General features: G+C 43.4%; 1 protein-coding gene across 1 annotated transcript in view; it reads right to left on the minus strand.

The window, feature by feature from the left end:
* LOC140730881 (somatomedin-B and thrombospondin type-1 domain-containing protein) overlaps nucleotides 1-17349 on the minus strand; it is a 261974-nt gene that overhangs the window by 34469 nt on the left and 210156 nt on the right. The gene's annotated exons all lie outside the window — the stretch shown is intronic.

The following is a 17349-nucleotide window of genomic DNA, read 5'->3' on the forward strand; positions in this document are numbered from 1 at the left end:
GACCACAGAGTAAACAGCAAAACTAATCCAAAATCAAAACTAAAAAATAAGCAAAAATACAAGACTTATTACCTTAGCTTTTACCATGCCCCCACTCATGTGACTAGCTACCACAATAAATACAGTAAAGGCACAAAGGTAAATACAGTGGTGTAAAAGAAAGGAAGAATGCAAAGACTGTAGTGTAAGTCTGAAGCTGTGGAAATGCCAAAGTGCCAAATGTGAAATAATTGAGAGTGGTGAGTTAAGGGTTGGACATTGTGGCAACCCCTCACGGAGAGGGATTCGTTCAGGAAATTTCACAGCAGTGGGAAAGAAGTTGTTCTTAAGGCTGGTCATCTGGGCTTTCAAGCTCCTGGATTTCTCACAGAAGTGGTTAACTGGATCAGCAAATTTTCGGGTGACACCAAGACTGGGGGTGTAGTGGACAGTGAGGAAGACTATCAAAGCTTGCAGCGGGATCTGGACCAGCTGGAAAAATGGGCTGGAAAATGGCAGATGGAATTTGATGCAGACAAGTGCGATGTGTTGTACTTCGGAATGACCAACCAGGATAGGTCTTACACAGTGAATGGTAGGACACTGAGGAGTGCGGTGGAACAGAGGGATCTGGGAACACAGGTCCATAGTTCATTGAAAGTGACATCACAGGTAGATAAGGTCACAAAGAGAGCTTTTGGCACAGTGGCTTCATAAATCAAAGTATTGAGTACAGGAGAAGGGATGTTATTCTGACGTTATGTAAGACCTTGTTGAGGTCTAATAAGGCCATAAGACACTATGACATAAGAGCAGAATTAGGCCATTCAGCCCATCGAGTCTGCTCTGCCATTCCATCATGACTGATCCTGGATCCCACTCAAACCCATACACCTCCCTTCTCGCCATATCTTTTGATGCCCTGACTGATCAGGAAAAAATCAACGTCCGCCTTAAATATACCCACAGACTTGGCCTCCACCGTAGTCTGTGGCAGAGCATTCCACAGAATCACTATTCTCTGGCTAAAAAAAAATCCTCCTTACCCCTGTTCTAAAACATCACCCCTCAATTTTGAGGCAGTGCCCTCTGGTTCTGGATTTCTCCACCACAGGAAACATCCTCTCCCATTCACCCTATCCAGTCCTTTCAACATTCAATAGGTTTCAATGAGATCCCCCCGTATTCTTCTAAATTCCATTGAGTACAAAGCTGCCAGACACTCCTCATATGTTAACCCCTTCATTCCTGGAATCATCCTCGTGAACCTCCTCTGGACTCTCTCCAATGACAATACATTCTTTCTGAGATATGGAGCCCAAAACTGTTGACAATACTCAAGTGCAACCTGATTAGTGTCTTATAAATGTTTCAGCATTATCTCCTTGCTTTTATATTCTATTCCCCTGAAATAAATGCCAACATTGCATTTGCCTTCTTTACCACAATCTCAATCTGTGAATTAATCTTCAGGGAGTCTTGCGCAAGGACTCCTAAGTCCCTCTGCACTTCTGATGTTTGAACCTTCTCCCCATTTAGATAATAGTCTGCACTATTGTTCCTTTTACCCAAATGCATTATCATACATTCGCCAACACTTTCTGGCCCATTCTTCCAATGTGTCTGTCCTGCTGCAATTGCATTGCTTCCACAGCACTATCTACCCCTCCACCTATCTTCATATCATCCACAAACTTTGCCACAAAACCATCAATTCCATTATCCAAATCACTGACAAAGAATGTGAAAAGTAGTGGTCCCATGTTGACCTCTAAGGAACACCAAGGGTCACTGGCAGCCATCCAGAAAAGGCCCCTTTTATTCGCACTCGCTGCCTCCTACCTGTCAGCCATTCCTCTATCCATGCCAGTATCTTTCTGGTAACGCCATAGGATTTTATCTTGTTAAGCAACCTCATGTGTGGCAGATTATCAACAGCTTCTGAGAATCCAAGTGAATAACATCCACTGCCTCTCCTTTGTCCACTCTGCTTGTTGCTTCCTCAAAGAACTCTAACAGATTTGTCAGGCAAGATTTCCCTTAACAGAAACCATGCTGACTTTGACCTATTTTAACATTAGTCTCCATGTACCCTGAAACCTCGTCCTTAATAATAGACTCTAACACATACCCAACCACTGAGGTTAGGCTAACTAACTTTTCCTCTTTTGCCTTCCTCCCTTCTTAAAGAGTGGAGTGACATTTGTAATCTTCCAGTCCTTTGGGACCATGTCAGAATCAAGTGATTCTTGAAAGATCATGAGCAATGCATACATAGAAACATAGAAAACCTACAAAAGAATACAGGCCCTTCGGCCCACAAAGTTATCCCTACCTTAGAAGTTACTAGGCTTACCCATAGCCCTATATTTTTCTAAGCTCCAAGTACCTATCCAAAAGTCTCTTAAAAGACCCTATCCATATCTCTCTCCACCACAGTTGCCATCAGCCCATTCCATGCACTCACTACTCTCTGAGTAAAAAACTTACCCCTGACATCTCCTCTGTACCTACTCCCCAGCACCTTAAACCTGTGTCCTCCTGTGGCAACCATTTCATCCCTGGGAAAAAGCCTCTGACTATCCACACGATCAATGCCTCTCATCATCTTATACACCTCTATCAGGTCACCTCTCATCCTCCGTTGCTCCAAGGAAAAAAGGCCAAGTTCACTCAACCTGTTTTCATAAGGCATGCTCCCCAATCCAGGCAACATCCTTGTAAATCTCCTCTACACCCTTTCTATGTCTTCCACATCCTTCTTATAGTGAGGCGACCAGAACTGAGCATAGTACTCCAAGTGGGGTCTGACCAGGGTCCTATATAGCTGCAACATTACCTCTCAGCTCCTAAATTCAATTCCATGATTAATGAAGGCCAATAGACCGTATGCCTTCTTAACCACAGAGTCAACCTGCACAGCTGCTTTGAGCGTCCTATGGACTCGGACGCTAAGATCCCTCTGATCCTCCACACTGCCAAGAGTCTTACCAGTATGTGGGAAGTCAGGGCGAGCACAGCTGTCCCTGATGACTACACCTGCGAAAGGTGCATCCAGCTGCAGCTCCTGACAAACCGAGTTAGGGAACTGGAGCTGGAGCTGGATGAACTTGGGATCATTCGGGAGGCAGAGGCAGAGGCAGAAATAGACAGGAGTTTCAGGGAGATAGTCACCCCTAAGAGTCAGGAGACAGGTAGTTGGGTGACTGTCAGGAGAGGGAAGAGGAATAGACAGGAAGAGCAGAGCACCCCTATGGCTGTTCCCATCAGCAATCAGTACACTGTTCTGGATACTGTCGGTGGGGACGACCTACCAGGGACAAGTTGCAGTGGTTGCGTCTCTGGCACCAAGACTGGACCCTCAGCTCAGAAGGGAAGGAGGGAAGAGAGGAGAGCAGTAGTGATAGGGGATTCAGTAGCGATAGGGGTTCTGTGGAAGAAATCAAGAATCCCGGATGGTCTGTTGCCTCCCTGGTGCCAGAGTCCGCGATATCTCGGATTGAGTTTTCAGTATTCTCAAGAGGGAGGGTGAGCAGCCGGATGTCGTGGTCCATGTCGGGACCAATGACGTGGGTAGGAAGAGTGAGGAGGCCCTGAAAGGTGAGTTTAGGGAGCTAGGTGCCAAGTTAAAGGACAGGATCTCCAGGATAACAATCTCAGGATTGCTACCAGTGCCACGTGCAGGTGGGTTTAGAAATAGTAAGATAGTGCAGATCAACATGTGGCTGAAGACATGGTGCAGGATGGAGGGCTTCAGATTTATAGATATTTGGGCAGTTTTCCAGGGAAGGTGGGACCTGTTCCGGCGGACAGTTTACATCTGAACTGGAGGGGGACAAATATTCTTGCAAGTAGGTTTGCTAGAGAGGCTTCAGTGGATTTAAAATAGATATGGGGGGGAGGCGAACCAGAGTGTAGGAACAGATGTATGGGAGAAGGAAGAAAAAGAAGACAAAGTTCTTTGTACTGTTAGAGATAAACAGAGAGGAAGAGGTGGAGAATTTCTTAAATGCATTTATTTTAATGCTCGGAACATTGTAAGAAAGGTGGATGAGCTTAGAGCATGGATTGATACCTGGAAATATGATGTTGTAGCTATTAGTGAAACATGGTTGCAGGAGGGGTGTGATTGGCAGCTAAATATTCCTGGATTTTGTTGCTTCAGGTGTGATAGAATTGGAGGGACAAGAGGGGAAGGTGTTGCATTGCTATTCAAAGAAAATATTACAGCAGTGCTCTGGCAGGATAGATTAGAGTATTCGTCTAGGGAGGCTATTTGCGTGGAATTGAGGAATGGAAAAGGTGTAGTAACAGATAGCACAGATCAACACATGGCTGAAGACGAGATGAAGGAGGGAGGGCTTCAGATTTATAGATAATTGGGCAGTTTTTCAGGGAAGGTGGGACCTGTTCTGGCGGGATGATTTATATCTAAACAGGAGGGGGACAAATATTCTTGTGGGTAGGTTTGCTAGAGAGGCTCCAGTGGATTTAAACTAGATATGAGGGGGGAGGGGAACCAGAGTGTAGGAACAGAAGTATGGGAGAAGGAAGAAAAAGAAGACAGTAAAGTTCTTTGTACTGTTACAGATAAACAGAGAGGAAGAGGTGGAGAATTTCTTAAATGCATTTATTTTAATGCTAGGAGCATTGTAAGAAAGGTGGATGAGCTTAGAGCATGGATTGATACCTGGAAATATGATGTTGTAGCTATTAGTGAAACATGGTTGCAGGAGGGGTGTGATTGGCAACTAAATATTACTGGATTTTGTTGCTTCAGGTGTGATAGAATCGGAGGGACAAGAGGGGGAGGTGTTGCGTTGTTTGTCAGAGAAAATATTACAGCAGTGCTCTGGCAGGCTAGATTAGAGGGCTCATCTAGGGAGGCTATTTGGGAGGAATTGATGAATGGGAAAGGTGTAGTAACACTTATGGGGTGTATTATAGACCTAATTATATTGAAATTAATGGCTTTGTGATCACTGGACCCAAAGTGCTCCCCAACACATACCTCTGTCACCTGACCTATCTCATTCCCTAACAGGAGATCCAACACTGCCCCTTCTCTAGTTGCTACCTCTATGTATTGCTGCAAAAAACTATCCTGCACACATTTTACAAACTCCAAACCATCCAGCCCTTTTACAGTATGGGCTTCCCAGTCTTTGTGTGGAAAATTCACAATCACAACCCTGTGCTTACTACAAATATCTGCTATCTCCTTGCAAATTTGCTCCTCCAATTCTCACTTAATTGTTATCACTGGAATCTTTTTAGCCAGAGCTAGTTTTCGTCAAAAAATCACTTCAGTAGGAATATTAGCCAAGAACAGTCACGGCCACGGATAAGACCATGATCACCCACGTCAATTTGACATGGCACATAATGACGATAATGATGAGCTTTTGTATAAGATGACCACAATTTCCTTTCTCTCCTCCTTTTTTTGTTCTTATAACAGTGAATGAAACAGCGGTAAACACTAAACTTTATGCCACAATCTTGATGCCCAAACCTCTGGTTCGCCAAAAAAAGTCAACAAATAACAAGACGCTGAAAAAGGGAAGCCTCCGTGAACAGCCAATCAGACACAGCTGGCTCTGGACACTGAATCTGAACAGTGAACCACGTGTGGGAAAGTTAGCTGGTTCACACTTAGTGTGGTGGGGGGTGCGGGGGACAGGGGAGCTGAAGGTTCTGCAAGAACTCATGCAAGTATATCTGCCCAGGGCACAGCCTACAAAGACTCCGCATCCATTTAAGGCATAGAGAAATGCAAAATGTGTTTTTGACAGTCTGAATGCTTCATATTCTTGGCATGCGGGTATCCAACACGCAGAAAACTTTGCAGCTCCAGGCTTCATAAGAATAATAGTCAGTGAGTTTTTATTTTTATTTGGTTTGGGGGTGATGTTGAAAAGAGCAGAATTTAATGCCAAGACAAAGAGATTCAAAAGTGTACCTCCTAATGGAACAGTTCTCGGTCTTTGACAGTCTGCCCTTATCCCGTATCTACAAACTGTCAACTTGTGACGACAAACAAGTTCGCCTTTCAGAATAAGTTTGTAGTTTCTTTCTTTCCCTTCGTTCCTTTTTTGTTCTTTCATCAGTCAGGCCAACCCCACCCCCTCCATCTATGACCTTAGTCACTGCATTGTTAACATTTTAAACTACTTTCTATAATGTTGTTTACACTGTAAATCCATGTGGGTATTTGCATATTTATGCACATTTTATTCCATATCTGTACTTACTTCTATATCCTCATTGCTGCCCTAATCACCAGTGGCATAACAGGCAGAAAGCAAGTAAGTTATCAAGCAAGAGGGAAGGAAAAGGAGTGGGAGAGCTATAGTGATAGGGGATTCGATTGTAAGGGGAATAGATAGGCGTTTCTGCGGCTGCAAACGAGACTCCAGGATGGTACGTTGCCTCCCTGGTGCAAAGGTCAAGGATGTCTGTGAGCGGCTGCAGGACATTCTGGAATGGGAGGGTGAACAGCCAGTGGTCGTGGTGCACATAGGTACCAACGATATGGGTAAAAAATGGGATGAGGTCCTACAAGGTGAATTTAGGGAATTAGGAGATAAACTAAAAAGTAGGACCACAAAGGTAATAATCTCTGGATTACTACCAGTGCCACGTGCTAGTCAGAGTAGAAATAGGAGGATATTTCAGTTGAATACGTGGCTTGAAAAATGGTGCAAGGGGGAGGGATTCAAATTTCTGGGGCATTGGAACCAGTTCTGGGGGAGATGGGACCGGTACAAACAGGACGGTCTGCACCTGGGCTGGACTAGAACCAATGTCCCAGGGGGAACGTTCGCTACTGCTGTTCAGGAGGCTTTAAACTAATGTGGCAGGGGGTGGGAACAAGTGTAGAGAGACAGAAGGGTGTAAAATGAGGGTAGAAGCAAAAAGTAGTAAGGTAAAAAGTAAAAGTGGCAGGCAGGCAAATCCAGGGCAAAAAGCAAAAAGGGCCACTTTTCAACATAATTGTATAAGGGCTAAGAGTTTTGTAAAAACAAGCCTGAAGGCTTTGTGTGTCAATGCGAGGAGCATTCGTAACAAGGTGGATGAATTGAATGTGCAGATAGTTATTAATGAATATGATATAGTTGGGATCACAGAGACATGGCTCCAGGGTAACCAAGGATGGGAGCTCAACATCCAGGGATATTCAATATTCAGGAGGGATAGACAGGAAAGAAAAGGAGGTGGGGTAGCATTGCTGGTTAGAGAGGAGATTAACGCAATAGAAAGAAAGGACATTAGCCTGGAGGATGTGGAATCGATATGGGTAGAGCTGCATAACACTAAGGGGCAGAAAACGCTGGTGGGAGTTGTGTACAGGCCACCTAACAGTAGTAGTGAGGTTGGGGATGGCATTAAACAGGAAATTAGAAAGGTGTGCAATAAAGGAACAGTAGTTATAATGGGTGACTTCAATCTACATATAGATTGGGTGTACCAAATTGGTAAGGGTGCTGAGGAAGAGGATTTCTTGGAATGTATACGGGATGGTTTTCTGAACCAACATGTCGAGGAACCAACTAGAGAGCAGGCCATTCTAGATTGGGTATTGAGCAATGAGGAAGGGTTAATTAGCAATCTTGTCGTGCGAGGCCCCTTGGTTAAGAGTGACCATAATATGGTGGAATTCTTCATTAAGATGGAGAGTGACATAGTTAATTCAGAAACAAAGGTTCTGAACTTAAAGAAAGGTAACTTTGAAGGTATGAGACGTGAATGAGCTAAGATAGACTGGCAAATGATACTTAAAGGGTTGACGGGGGATATGCAATGGCAAGCATTTAAAGATCGCATGGATGAACTACAACAATTGTTCATCCCAGTTTGGCAAAAGAATAAACCAGGGAAGGTAGTGCACCAGTGGCTGACAAGGGAAATTAGGGATAGTATCAAGTCCAAAGAAAAAACATATAGATTAGCAAAAAAAAGCAGCACACCTGAGGACTGAAAGAAATTCAGAGTCCAGCAGAGGAGGACAAAGGGCTTAATTAGGAAAGGGAAAAAAGATTATGAGAGAAAGCTGGCAGGGAACATAAAAACTGACTGTAAAAGCTTTTATAGATACTTGAAAAGAAAAAGATTGGTCAAGACAAATGTAGGTCCTTTACAGTCAGAAACAGGTGAATTGATCATAGGGAACAAAGACATGGCAGACCAATTGAATAACTACTTTGGTTCTGTCTTCACTAAGGAGGACATAAATAATCTTCCGGAAATAGTAAGGGACCGAGGGTCTAGTGAGATGGAGGAACTGAGGGAAATACATGTTAGTAGGGAAGTGGTGTTAGGTAAATTGAAGGGATTAAAGGCAGATAAATCCCTAGGGCCAGATGGTCTGCATGCCAGAGTGCTTAAGGAAGTAGCCCAAGAAATAGTGGATGCATTAGTGATAATTTTTCAAAACTCCTTAGATTCTGGATTAGTTCCTGAGGATTGGAGGGTGGCTAATGTAACCCCACTTCTTAAAAAAGGAGGGAGAAAGAAACCAGGGAATTATAGACCGGTTAGTCTGACATCGGTGGTGGGGAAAATGCTAGAGTCAGTTATCAAAGATGTGACATTTGGAAAGAGGTGAAATCATCGGACAAAGTCAGCATGGATTTGTGAAAGGAAAATCATGCCTGACGAATCTTATAGAATTTTTTGAGGATGTAACTAGTAGAGTGGATAGGGGAGAGCCAGTGGATGTGGTATATTTGGATTTTCAAAAGGCTTTTGACAAGGTCCCACACAGGAGATTAGTGTGCAAACTTAAAGCACACGGTATTGGGGGTATGGTATTGATGTGGATAGAGAATTGGTTGGCAGACAGGAAGCAAAGAGTGGGAGTAAACGGGACCTTTTCAGAATGGCAGGCAGTGACTAGTGGGGTACCGCAAGGCTCAGTGCTGGGACCCCAGTTGTTTACAATATATATTAATGATTTAGACGAAGGAATTAAATGCAGAATCTCCAAGTTTGCGGATGACACGAAGCTGGGCGGCGGTGTTAGCTGTGAGGAGGATGCTAAGTGGATGCAGGGTGACTTGGATAGGTTAAGTGAGTGAGCAAATTCATGGCAGATGCAATTTAATGTGGATAAATGTGAGGTTATCCACTTTGGTTGCAAGAACAGGAAAACAGATTATTATCTGAACGGTGGCCGATTAGGAAAAGGGGAGCTGCAACGAGACCTGGGTGTCATTGTACACCAGTCATTGAAGGTGGGCATGCAGGTACAGCAGGCGGTGAAAAAGGCAAATGGTATGTTGGCATTCATAGCAAAAGGATTTGAGTACAGGAGCAGGGAGGTTCTACTGCAGTTGTACAAGGCCTTGGTGAGACCGCACCTAGAATATTGTGTGCAGTTTTGGTCCCCTAATCTGAGGAAAGACATTCTTGCCATAGAGGGAGTACAAAGAAGGTTCACCAGATTGATTCCTGGGATGGCAGGACTTTCATATGAAGAAAGATTGGATTGACTAGGCTTATACTCACTGGAATTTAGAAGATTGAGGGGGGATCTTATTGAAACATATAAAATTCTAAAGGGATTGGACAGGCTAGATGCAGGAAGATTGTTTCTGATGTTGGGGGAGTCCAGAACGAGGGGTCACAGTTTAAGGATAAAGGGGAAGCCTTTTAGGACCGAGATGAGGAAAAACTTCTTCACACAGAGAGTGGTGAATCTGTGGAATTCTCTGTCACAGGAAACAGTTGAGGCCAGTTCATTGGCTATATTTAAGAGGGAGTTAGATATGGCCCTTGTGGCTAAAGGGATCAGGGGGTATGGAGAGAAAGCGGGTACAGGGTTCTGAGTTGGATGATCAGCCATGATCATACTGAATGGTGGTGCAGGCTCGAAGGGCCGAATGGCCTACTCCTGCACCTATTTTCTATGTTTCTAAGATGAGGCCACCCTTGGGCTGGAGGAGCAATACCTGATATTCTGCCTGCCTAGCCTCCAACCTGATGGCATGAACATCGATTTCTCTTTCTGGTAAAAAAAAATTACCCCCACCCCTTTCTTCTATTCTCCACTCTGACCTTTTACTTGTTCTCACCTGCCCCTGTGTCCCTACCTCCTTCCCTTTCTCCTATGGGCCATTCTCCTCTCCTATCAGATTCCTTAATTTCCTGCCCTGTACCTTTCCCACCCACCTGGTTTCACCCATCACCTACCCCCCATATGCACCTCTTTCATTCTGGCATCTTCCCCCCTTCCTTTCCAGTCTCAGCCTGAAACGTCGACTACCTATTCATTTCCATAGATGCTGCCTGGCCTGCTGAGTTCCTCCAGCACTTTGTGTGTGTAGTGCTTTATATGTTGAATGTTGTTGTTTTTTGTTGCATGTTGTGCCAACACACCGCAGCAAATTACTAATACATGTAAATGTACAGTCCTGTGCAAAAGTCCTAGACATTTACATATAGATAGCCAGGGTGCCAAAGGTCTTTACACAGTCCTGTATTTGTCAATGTGGAGCGGAGAGAGCAAGTTTGTAAATCTGGTGGGAACTAAGGCTGTTGGAAATGGTGAGGGTGGAGTGCTGCAGGAGGAGTGTGGGACAGGTGGCAGAGAGGGAATGTTGGGGGGGGTGGGGTAGTGTGTGCAGACACACCCAGCCCCGAGACACCAGGAAAGGTCATTTGATTCCAAACAATTGGTTTATTGATCATTACAGAATGTCTCTCTGGTGCTTCCCGCTCCCTCCCCTCTCCCTTCCCCTTTTCCCAACCCTGATTCCCCTCTCCCTGCCCCCGTCCCACTCTCAGTCCACAACAGAGACCCATATCAGAATCAGATTATGTCATGAAATTTGGTTTTGCATAGCACTGTATGTACGTGGGAGGGTGGGAGGCAGGAATGGGCCTCATTTTCCATTGTTCGCTTTCTCACTCAGTATTTTTTTTGTGGCAGCAGTACATAATATTACTACAGTCCTGTGCAAACTTCTGAGGCAGCCTAGCTGTATATACGTGGGTAAGACTTTTGCACAGGACTGAAAATGGCGAATAAAGTTGATCCTTGCCCTTGCCCTTGTCCTTTGTCCTTATCCTTGATCCTTGTCCCTGTCCCTGGATCTTTGTCCTACCAGTCTCCAGTTCAGAACCAGACGGTCCAAAGTGTAATACCAATGGCAATGTGATTAGGGCCTTGTCATTCAGGTGGGTCTTACATTTCTGTTGGTTTTAAACCCTCACAGTGCAGGTCCACATGCACCCTGTGGTGCTGTGCCAACGTACAGGGGTGTGCTGGAGGAGCTCAGCGTGTCAGGCACCAGCTATGGAGGGATATGCACAGTCAATATTTCAGGTTGAGGCCTTTTGTCTGATGCTGCCTGACCTGCTCAGTTCGTCCAGCACTTTTCATGTGACTCCGGATTCCAGCTTCTGCCATCACTTGTGTCTTCACTGTAAAGTGAATGGATGAAACTGTGGAAGAGTGGCACCACTGCAGAATCGTGGAAGACAGAACGCTACAGCACAGTACAGGCCTTTTGCCCCATGATATTGTACCGAATTTCTAACGTAATCTTCACATCAATCTAACCCTTCCCTCCCACATCGCCCTCCATTTTTCTACCATCCATCTGCCTGTCTAAGGGTCTCTTAAATGCACAAAAGACTTATACAGCTAGGGTACCTCAGACTTCAGCACAGTACTGTAGTAATTTTATGTATTGCCCTGTATCGCTGTCATATAAAACAACAAATTTCATGACGTATGTGAGTGATGATAAACCTGATTCTGATCTGGGTCTCTGTTGGGACTGAGAATGGGAAGGGGACAGGGAGAGGGGAATCACGTGTGTGTGTCTGTTGCCTTGGATTTCCAGCATCTGCAGATTTTCTTGTGTTTGCGATCCTTAGGTCCTACCAGATTTACAAATTCACTCTCTGCTCCACACTGACAAATACAGTACTGTGCAAAAGCTTTAGGCACCCTGGCAATATATGTGCGCCTAAGACTTTTGGCACACGACTGTAATAAATTGATAATAAATTGACTTTGAAATTAGAACTTTGCAGGATTCTGTGGCCTAAATGAGGACAATTAATCATCATAGCTGTGTCCACAGCAGATGCCAATAATGGAGAGCTTTGGGAATCTGTGTTACTGGCAATACTTTCTGAAAGTAATCCATCTAATTTGTATCTGCAGGACTTCATAAACTTCATCCAACCCCCACTCCGCTCGTTAGGGACCCACAGCCTGACGTCTTGCTTCTGGTAATTTTGTTTTTGCTGATTAGTTCTAAATGAATGCAAGGGCAAACCATGTTCTCTGTCGGTCAATGAGGCCCTTTGTCCCACCACATGTGCGCTGACATCAGGAACTCATTTCTACACATCCCAATTTACCAGCACTCGATCTTTGACTTCTATACCAGAAAACCATGAGACATAGCAGTGGAATTAGGCCATTTCTGATCCTTTTTTTCTCCTCCTCAGCCCCACTTCCCGGCCTCCTCCCTGTAACCTTTGATGCCGTGGCCAATCAAGAACCTATCAATCTCTGCCTTAAATACACCCAACAACCTGACCTCCACAGCAGCCTGTGGTGAAAAATTTCACAAATTCACCACCCCCTGGCAAAAGAAATTTCTCCACATCTCTGTTTTAAATGGACGTTACTCTATCCTGAAGCTGTGCCCGCTTGTCCTAGACTCTCCCACAATGGGAAACATCCTTTCCATCTCTACTCTGTTTAGACCTGTCAACATTTGAAAGGTTTCAATGAGATCCCCCTCATCCTTCTAAATTCCAGTGAGTACAGGCCAAGAGCTATCAAACGTTCCTCATATGAAAACCTAGAATCATCCTCGTAAACCTCCACTGAACCTTCTCCAATGCCGGCATATCTTTTCTTAAATAAAGAGCACAAAACTGTTTACAATACTCAAGGTGAGGCCTCAGCATCACATCCCTGCTCTTACATTCTAGACCTCTTGAAAAGAATGCCAACATTGCATTTGCCTTCCTCACCACTGACTCAACCTACAAGTTAACCTTTAGGGTGTTCTACACATAGAACTCCCAAGTCCATTTGCGTCTCAGATTTTTTGATTTTCTCCACATTTAGGAAATAATCTGCACATTTATTTCTTCTACCAAAGTGTATGACTATGCATTTTCCAACATTGCATTTCATTTGCCACTTTCTTGCCCATTCTCCTAATCTGTCTAAGTCCTTTTGCAGCCTTCTTGTTTCCTTAACACTACCTGCCCCTCCACCAATCTTCATATCATCTGCAAATTTGGCAGCAAAGCCACCTACTTCATGATTTATATACAGGATAAAAAGAAGTGGTCCCAAGACTGACCCCTGCAGAACATCACCAGTCACTGGCAGCCAACCAGACAAGGATCCTTTTATTCCCACTCACTGCCTCCTTCCAATCAGCCAATGCTCTAACCATGTTAGTAATTTTCCTGTAATACCATGAGCTCCTAACTTAGTAAGCAACCTCCTGTGTGGCACCTTATCAAAAGCCTTCTGAAAGTCCAAATATACAACATCCACTGCATCCCCTTTATCTAACCTACTTGTAATCTCCTCAAAGAATTCCAACAGGTATGCCAAGCAAGATATTCCCTTAAGAAAACCATGTTGACTTTGTCCTACCTTGACTTGTGTCATCAAATACTCCATCACCTCATCCTTAACCTGGTGATACAGGAGCTCAGCTGAATTCTTCTTGGCTGCCATGAAAGACACTGCTTTCACCATCACCACAAATAGGGGGCAGCATGGTAGTGTTGAGGTTAGCACAATGCTTTAGAGTACAAGTGACCTGGGTTCAATTCCCAATGCTGCCTCTAAGCAGTTTGTATGTTCTCCCCAAAACTGAGTGAGTTTCCTCTCACAGTCCAAAGACATACAGGTTGGTAGGTTAATTGGTCATTGTAAATTGTCCTGTGATTAGGCCAGGGTTGAATTGGAGGATTGCTGGGCAGCACGGTTCAAGGGGCCAGAAGGGCCTATTCTACACCGTATCTCAATCACTCAATAAACTATAGACCAATAGATAGATAGACAGATAGATAGATTGATAGATGGATAGATAGATAGATGGGTAGGTAGATAGATAGGATTTTTAAACAGTTAGGTCATTTGTTTTTAAAAAAATATTATTTATTTATTAAATTTTAGAGATTACAAAGAATAAATGTGGTGATAAAATAGTAAGAAAAATGATATTAACCCTCCCCCCTCCCCTTAACCCTCCCCCCCTTAACCCTTATCTAAAAAAAGAAGAAAAAAAGAAAGAAAAGAAAGATTGCCTGGATATCGGAGGATCCCCACATGCTCCATGGAGTTCAAAATAATTTTGATATTTATTTTCACTTTCCCCAATTACTATAATTTTATCTTCAAAGGACCTATGTATCTAATCCTATCTTTTGTAAGTATGGGGACCAAATTTTCAAAAATATATATTCATTTCTTAGATTATACGTAATTTTTTCAAGTGGAATACAACTATGTATTATTCCAACGATCCATAGTTAAATTTAAATCAGATTTCCAAGTAACTGCGATAACTTTTTTGGCTACTGCCAAAGCAATTTTTTTATAAATTTTTTCTGATACTTATTCAATTTAAGTTTCGTTATTGTCCCTTCAATATCTCCTAATAAAAATAATAATGGACTATGTGGGAGTTGTACTCCAATAATTTGTTCCAATAAAAGTCTTAAATTAATCCAAAATGGTTGAATTTTAAAACAAGACCAAGTAAAAATGTAAAAAACATATTTATGTAAAAAAGTACCAATTCCTTGTTTACATTGAAAACATTGGTCAGACATATTTGAATTTAATCTATTTATTTTCTGTGGTGTTATATATAATTGATGTAAAAGTTAGATCATTTGTTATGTCCATGATGACATGGACGATCATGGTTTTATCTATGACCAAAATTGTTCTTAGCAAATTTTTCTACAGAATTGCTTTGCCATTGCCTTCTTCTTGGCTGTGCCTTCACAAGACGGGTGACCCAAAGCTATTATCAATACTCTTCAGAGATTGTCAGTAGTCGCATAATCAGGTCTTGTGATATGCACCGTTGCTCATAACATAGAAACACAGAAAACCTACAGTACAATGCAGGCCTTTCGGCCCACAATCCTGTGCCAAACATGTACTTACTTTAGAAATTACCAAGGGTTATCCACAGCCCTCTATTTTCCCCAGTTCCATGTACCTATCTAGGAGTCTCTTAAAAGACCCACCATCACCAGCAGCTCATTTCACACACTCACCATCTCTGCGTAAAAAACTTACCCTTGACATCTCCTCTGTACCTACTTCCAAGCACCTTAAAACTGTGCCCTCTCGTGTTAGCCATTTCAGCCCTGGGAAAAAGCCTCTGACTATCCACATGATCAATGCCTCTCATCATCTTATACACCTCTATCAGGTCATCTTTCATCCTCCGCTACTCCAAGGAAAAAAGGATGAGTTAACTCAAACTATTCTCAAAGGGCATACTCCCCAATCCAGGCAACATCTTTGCAAATCTCCTCTGCATCTTTTCTATAGTTTCCACATCCCTCCTGTAGTGAGCTGTAACATTACATCTCAGCTCCTAAAATCAATCCCATGATTGATAAAGGCCAATATACCGTATGCCTTCTTAATCACAGAGCCAAACTGCTGCAGCAGATTTGAGTGTTCTATGGACTCGGACCCCAAGATCCCTCTGATTCTCCACATAGCCAAAAGTCTTACCATTAATACCCTATGTTCTGCCATCATATTTGACCTACCAAAATGAACCACCTCACACTTATCTGGGTTGAACACCATTTGGCAATTCCTGTGCCCAGGTTTGCATCCTATCAATGTCCCTTTGTAACCCCTGACAGCCCTCCACACTATCCATAACAGCTCCAACCTTTGTGTCATCAGCAAACTTACTAACCCATCCCTCCACCTCCTCCTCCAGGTCATTTATAAAAATTACAAAGAGAAGGGGTCCCAGAACAGATCTCTGAGGCACACCACTGGTCACTGACCTCCATGCAGAATATGACCCGTCTACAACCACTCTTTGCCTTCTGTGAGCAAGCCAATTCTGGATCCACAAAGCAAGGTCCCCTTGGATCCCATGCCTCCTTACTATCTCAATAAGCCTTGCATGGGGTACCTTATCAAATGCCTGGCTGAAATCTATATACACTACATCTACTGTTCTACCTTCAATGTGCTTAGTCACATCCTCAAACAATTAGTCACCATCCTTTCCCTGTCGCATTGGAACGTACCTATTCAGAATGCCATGCAAATATCCCCTGAACATTTGCCACACTTCTGCTGTACATTTTCCTAAGAACATCTGTTCCCAATTTATGCTTCCAAATTCCTGCCTGTTAGTTTCATATTTCCCCTTCCTCCAATTAAATGCTTCCCTATCTTGTCTGTTCCTATCCCTCTCCAATGCTATGGTAAAGGAGATAGAATTGTGATCACTATTTCCAAAATGGTCTCCCACTGAAAGACCTGACACCTGACCAGGTTCATTTCCCAATACCAGATCAAGTACAGCCTCTCGTTTTGTAGGCTTATCTGCATATTGTGTCAAGAAACCTTCCTGAACACACCTAACAAACTCCACCCCATCTAAACCCCTTGTTCTAGGGAGATGTCAATCAATATTTGGAAAATTAAAATCTCCCACCATGACAACTGTTATTATTACACTTTCCATAATATGTCTCCCTATCTGCTCCTCAATGTCCGTGGTGCTATTGGGTGGTCTATAAAAAAACACCCAGTAGAGTTATTGACTCCTTTCTGTTTCTAACTTCCACACACAGAGACTCAGTAGACAATCATATAACCATATAACAATTAGAGCACAGAAACAGGCCATCTCGGCCCTTCTAGTCCGTGCTGAACGCTTACTCTCACCTAGTCCCACTGACCTGCACTCAGCCCATAACCCTCCATTCCTTTCCTGTCCATATACCTATCCAATTTTACTTTAAATGACAATACTGAACCTGCCTCTACCACTTCTACTGGAAGCTCGTTCCACACAGCTACCACTCTCTGAGTAAAGAAATTCCCCCTCGTGTTACACTTAAACTTTTGCCCCCTAACTTTCAACTCATGTCCTCATGTTTGAATCTCCCCTACTCTCAATGGAAAAAGCCTATCCACATCAACTTTATCTATCCCCCTCATAATTTTAAGTACCTCTATCAAGTCCCCCCTCAACCTTCTACGCTCCAAAGCATAAAGACCTAACTTGTTCAATCTTTCCCTGTAACTTAGGTGCTGAAACCCAGGTAACATTCTAGTAAATCTTCTCTGTACTCTTTCTATTTTGTTGACATCTTTCC

The sequence above is a fragment of the Hemitrygon akajei genome, chromosome 7 (assembly GCF_048418815.1).
Source record: "Hemitrygon akajei chromosome 7, sHemAka1.3, whole genome shotgun sequence".
Lineage (NCBI taxonomy): Eukaryota > Metazoa > Chordata > Chondrichthyes > Myliobatiformes > Dasyatidae > Hemitrygon > Hemitrygon akajei.